Raw genomic sequence first — 6,447 nt, forward strand, 5'->3', positions numbered from 1 at the left:
CACTGCATCGTGGCATCAAGCCTGAGATGTCTGTGTAAACAAGTATGGAGGACACAAATGCACAGACGCAGTCGAGCTGTTTACTGCTGATGAGGAAGGAAAATAGTCTGTTGGATATTAAAGCAGCATTTATTAGAGTAAGAACAGATACTTGTGTCCTTCATTTGATCCCCGTCAGTTTACAGAAGACTTAAGGACCCTTTGACTTCTAACATACAGCTGCATGTTTACAATTTTATTATTTATTTATTTCTAGCAAAGCGAGACTTTACTGATTAAAGACATATAATCAGACATATTACTGTTACTTTCTGAAAAAGACTCACATAAAGCAGATTTATCACAAGCAAACATCGAGACACATCCTTCATGGCTTAAAGTTGCAGTGGGACTCTTTCGCCATCTGGTGGTTGTAACAGTTATGACAACTGTTCCTGCATATATGTCCCTCCTCAGTGTGAAGAAGACTGGACTCCAAGCTGCTCCTGCTGATCACTGCGTGTTCCTCCTGTGTCTAAAATCTATTTCCATTATGAATCAGGAAACTGTTTGCACCAATCATAAAGGCAATAAAATACGTCACACACTAAGAAATAACAAAAAGGAATTGTGGATTTCAAGGAGATTTTTCCCTCGTTTTTTGAAATCATAAGAATACAAACTAATGCAAGACTGTCATGTTTTCATAAGTTTGTAGAGACACTGTTCTGTTGTATTCTAGGACATCAGTCACTTTTTAAATGCATGCTACTCCTCCTCCTCATCATCATCATCATCAGCACCCATGACCTCCTTTTAGTCTTTGTTTTGTTATTTTTCAGAGTTCAGGAGACGTTCTTATGGGATTTCCACAGTGTACAAGTACTGTTTAGACCCTTTACCTAAAAGAAAAGAGTAAAGTACAAAGTAGATTTACTCACTGCAGGAAAATAATGCCTCAATCTGATATATTGTCTTATATGACAAACTGAAAGTGATGCATCAAAGTGTAAGCAGCATTTTCCTGTTACAGCTGGTCTAGATGGAACTGATCTGATCTCCTTTATGTACAGGTAGATATCCAGTGGGTTTGCTAAGGGTCACAGATGAAGGGCTGTGTGAGATGTTTAATCAACACGTTCTCACTCCCAACTCGTCAAATGTGTGACGCATGGTCAGGCTCCCTCTGCTTCACTTATCGACGTGCAGGGTCCTCTCATTGAATACTATGCTGCTCCCTTAACGTTGCTTATTGACGACAAGAGATTGCGCGGAAGAGCCTGTTGTCTGTATATTTATATATTTCCGAAATCACATTGTAGTGACGTATACTGAACACAATAAATTATATAATGTAAACAACTACCTGAAAAACATGTAGAACGATACTTTTGTATCGTTTATTGCATTTATGGAGGGAGTGATGTATGCTGGGTAATGGCACAGCTAGCGACTGGGTGACTTTATTCACCCGCTTCGGCTGTTATCAGTCCATACAATGGGCGTTATTAGCACAAATCAGTCCCATAGATATGGGCCATCTCCTGCTAGATTGTTCAGAAGGTTGTTATCATCCATCCAGATGGAGGATCACTAACAGGAGCGTGGGAAGACTCCAGAATCCACTCTGGCTGGAATCCGGTGGATGCAGCAGTGTTTACAGGTAAGACCATTTAAACGGACAGCATTTATAGAATGACTATTAAAAGTCAGCGAGTGTCAATAATGTTAATGTGGTTATGTTAGTAATACACCGAGTGCTAATATAACAGCTTTAAGATGCATTTGTAGATATTATTACGTGTTTTACCGTCTTTATGGTGCTAGCTTAAAGTTACGGTGTAAACGTTAGCTTATATTGGAGTAAAGCTGTTACTGTTTAAACGATGTTAGCACAGAAATATTAGCTTCTGTCATGACTGATTAAGTTACTAGTTAGTAAAGTTTCCAGTAAAGTGTTTAATCGCAGCCACAGATTGACAGCAAATATCTCGATTAGCTTCAGTGCATCTGTAATAAATATGTGCAAGTTTCAGTGCTTCGTTTAAACTGTATGATACTTATACTGACCCAGGGTCAGTGTAAAATACAATCCTAGCTGGGTGAACAAAGCCTGGCTCCTTTAATCCTGCATGACAAACCTCAGGATGCAGGTTATTATTACTCTTTCCTGCTGGCACACCTGTCACACCTGAGAGTCAGCTAGAAACGTACAGTGACGTGGACATCATGCAAAGACTGCCAGACTCTGTAATACTGTAAATGATCAGTGACTCAGGTTAACACTAAACTTTAAACAGTCCCTCTGTGTCTCTGTGTGCTGAACATTTAGGATTGAGTCAGGCTGCATCAGCTGAAGCTGTTATTTGTATATATCGGTATTTTTTTAAATTCAGGTGTGGGGAAAATACATAAGACTGCAGTGAAGCGATGCACCAGATTAATCCCTGGCCAAAGGTATCGCACTTAAATCAGAGTACTGATCCAGCCACATCAGCCTTTTGTGAGGTCTGTTTAAAGTAGACTTAAAATGAACTGCAGGTTCCTCAGAGGTGGACTGTGAGCACAGAAACACATGTTCATACATACAGCTGCAGCAAACTTACATTCATTTTAAATAGATTTGTTACTCTGATGTCTGTCTCTGTGTTAGTCCTCTGACAGACTGGTGACCTGTCCAGGTGTGCTCTACCTATGACTACTGGGACAGGCTCTAGCCTCTGTAATAGAAATTTTCTGTTATTCTCATTTAAAGTTTTTAAGTGCTTATGCATATGCTTAGTGACACTGTTATAGACTGTTCAGTGAAAGTTTCTAAAACTAGATGAACTTACTTCAGCAGTTTGAGAAAACAAATCCCTTTACAGGTGCTGATAAGGCCAAGGGCACAAAACAGCGTAACCATTGATCCGTTAGGTTTCATAACGAGACACGTGAAGTGTGGTAGGATCAGTTTGTAACTTCCTTGGAATGCATAAAGGAGTAGGAGCACCACTTCTGTGGCAGCGCTGACATGACTGAACTGTGATGTTTGATGTGTGTTGGCTCTCCTGCGCGCAGTAATAAATAGCTTGATCACAGCTCTTTCTGTGTTGCAGACTTTATTTAAAAAATTCCACGACACCCCCACCCTCCCACTGTGAACCTGAATTGAATATTCAGAAGACATTTGTTTAAATAGTTCTAGAAATCTGAGCTGTTGGTGTGTCCTTGGATTGTGTGGTAATAATATTAGAGCTGACAATCTTTCTTACTGAATCTCTACTATGAGTCATGTTACCTGAGATTAATTCTATGTTTACCTGTCAGCCTGGACAAATGTGCTGTGTGAAGGAAATTCAATTAAATCAGATCTGAGCTGCGTGCATTTAAGGAACCTGTTCATATTTAATTGAAATATGAACCAGTGTTTTTATTGCTGATTCCAAGAGAGTCTTTGTGGAAATCCTGTTTGGCTTTTTGTTATTTTAATTCTCTTTTCCATTTTCCAGAACAGTTCTCCACAGTCGCTGTCCACATGGGTCAGTGGGACCAAGAAGCACTCTGCTAATGTGTGGACTCTGACCAGCAACATCCAGCAAGACCCAGACAGCGTTTTCTATCTCCCAGCTGGAGTTTTTTGTTTGTCTGTGACTGGAGAGTCAGATTTTTGTTGAGCTTCACACTTGCAGAGGTAAGTCAGTTTGCAGAGATCCCTCCCACCCTGGCTTTTATCTGCTAGATTTCTTATCTGAAACAGTAATATTTCAGTGACTGCTGCTTATACCACAGGTTAATACACTCTACTGATCCCTGATGGGAGAATCATCACCTCTGACAGCAAAGAAGCCTGGTGGATGTTTGTTTACAGTCTGATGATGGGACATCATGCTCTGCATCTTCAAAGTTTACCTCCTCATTATTATTCATACCCAGTAATGTGAAGTATGCTTATATCTACTATAACTGAACCAACCTGGTGCTCTTCATTTATGGAGGCTGTTGAGTCTGAATGTTGGATGTTGTGTATCTCGTGTTCTCTGGGCTTTGTTGTCCTCAGTCTTTTTGCAGGATCAGAAAACAAAACCAGGAGGCGTGTAAATGTTTCTTCTCCATGATGTTTCTTCAAATGTTTCTTCTGGATGATGATAAGACCGTGACACGGGATGCCACCTTTGGTCTTGTGATGAAGCAAAGCTCAGGAAGAAGTGTGATTAAATGGTACCCACATGTGTGCTGCTGAGAAGGATGTACAGGGGCACCTGCAGCCAAATCCAAGCCTCAGGTTAGTTGTAGTTGCAGAACGCTATAGGACTGAGACAGCTGAGGCATCAAATGTTTGATTAAACAGATGAAAAATAAAATTATCACTTCTTAAAATCTGTAGCAACTTCAAGTCTGTCAGCGTGCTGAGCATGCTCAGAATGTGACAATATATTTTTGTTCAATATTTAATTTCTTTCAGTTGCAATTGTTAAATGAAAAAAAATAAAAAAATGTATTCTTATAATTTAGCAAATGAATTTATCAAAAATAAAATATATATACATATATCTGTATTAGTTTTAATAAATTAATTTGACACCTGAATTGAAAATACCGTATTGTATTCATACAGAATCAGTATCATTGTTTGTCTGTTCACTGATTGTTGAAACTAAGAGCTAGTTTGATCTGTTTAGATCTAAAGTATTCAAAGTTGAGCTCTAATGGTTCTTCACCCCTGTGTGTGTGATATGTGATTTCCTACATGCTGGCAGAGCGGCAGTTTGTGCTCACAGATGGTGACGGTGTGGAGAGACGGTGGTGTTTCCTCAGAAAAACCAGCAGAGTCACAAAGGACACCAGTCCATCTCACCATCTCGACTTGCTGACTGATGCTCGTCTGCACTACACAGAGGAAATCAACTGACCGAGGTTTGTCCAGTGCAGTGTTATGAAATGTATATTTGTTTTATGCTTACAGATATGTTTTTCTTGACAGAGGCTCTGCAGAGTTTAGACAAAGCAGAGAAAATATGTGCTTTACATTTTACTGTGATTTACTGAGATATTTCTTGCCTGATGTTCAGCAGGAATGGAGAAATAGAATCAAAGGGAGATGTTTTTGCTGTTTTTGTAATGATGTAAGTAAATCTTGACTATTATATATTTGCTTGGTTATATTAGGAGTGTTTCTGAGTGAGGGAGAGAGGAGTCATCATCCAGGTAAAGTGACGTAGATCAGTGGATACACTTGTCTCCCCTTTAAAGGAGACGATCCAAGTCATCCTTAAATGTTAGTGCTTTCAAATACACAAACATTTTTAAAGGACAAAGATGAACATCCAACTTTGACTGTAATACAAAATAAATCTTTGCATGTGTGTTTTCAAACTCTCAGATGGGCAGCATATCAGTCTTGGACTGTGTAACCTGCCGGAGCAGCGCTGGATGATCACCACACGTGAGCATGTTCCTGCAACATTCAGCATCTGATCTGTCATCTGTGTGCTTCTGCTTTTGGTAAGTAGAGTTACCCAACTACAGTAACTCTAAACACATGCCATCCATTTCCAATGGCCTGGTTACTTCCTGTCAGTTATTTTAGAAACCATGTGGTCACCTGACCTAACACTGTTTCTTCTTCTTCCCCTTAATGTTGAAGTGTCAAACAGCTGGAGAGGAAACTACACCAGTGTACTGGGATGTTTCAGCAACACGTGCCAGATGCTGTTCCTTCATGGTGACATCATCAGAGACAGCCCCGCCCACCTCAGGACCTCACCATTGATCATGATGATTATAATGATGACAGCGAGCAGAACTAAGACTGTAAAAATCCACGACCAGAATGTTTCGATGTTTTCTAATTATTAATGAATACTGAGTTTTTGTCTCTCTTCTTTTTCCTCATTTGTTACTAACAAAGTTCACCAAACTCACACAGTTTACATTCTGTATGTTTCCATCAAGGTTTATTTTCTTAGAAATCATCGTTTTTCTCCTTTTCTCTTTTTCTCTTTTGTAATTGATGATAATACAGTGAATATACTTTTATTGCGTCACACATTGCTTTAAGTTTTTCAGAGTCCAGTTATTTTTTACTGCTGTTTGAATTCTCTGTATGTTTGACCCTGTAGACTGTTTGATGGACTGCTTGTCTTCCTGTTTGTAACCGCCGCCTGTTTTTGACTAAAGATTTGGATTTCTGACTTTAACACAGCCTCTGCGTGTCCTCCCTTTGTGTCCTCTTCCTCTGTGAATGTGTTGCATGTGTCACAGATTCATTTTATTAACAGCTTTCCCACAGTGAGTTGCATCAGCATTCATTCACAGCACATTTCAGAAGGATTCAGATTAATACAGTGATCTTATAGTCAGAATGATCCTGACAGAGTGCCATTGTAAATGATCTTTCATCAGGTAAATTTTAAAGTTCAGTATTTCAAAGCAGGAGTTATGAGGAATCATATTGGAATTAGGACTGTAACAATATGTACTTACAAA

The 6,447-nt window shown here is 39.3% G+C and overlaps 1 protein-coding gene across 1 annotated transcript in view; it reads left to right on the forward strand.

Annotated features, from left to right (window-relative positions):
* The window catches only part of LOC146497066 (tripartite motif-containing protein 16-like), a 112,049-nt gene that overhangs the window by 35,466 nt on the left and 70,136 nt on the right, over positions 1 to 6,447 (forward strand). The gene's annotated exons all lie outside the window — the stretch shown is intronic.

The sequence above is a fragment of the Neolamprologus multifasciatus genome, chromosome 18 (genome assembly GCF_963576455.1).
Source record: "Neolamprologus multifasciatus chromosome 18, fNeoMul1.2, whole genome shotgun sequence".
NCBI classification, from domain to species: domain Eukaryota; kingdom Metazoa; phylum Chordata; class Actinopteri; order Cichliformes; family Cichlidae; genus Neolamprologus; species Neolamprologus multifasciatus.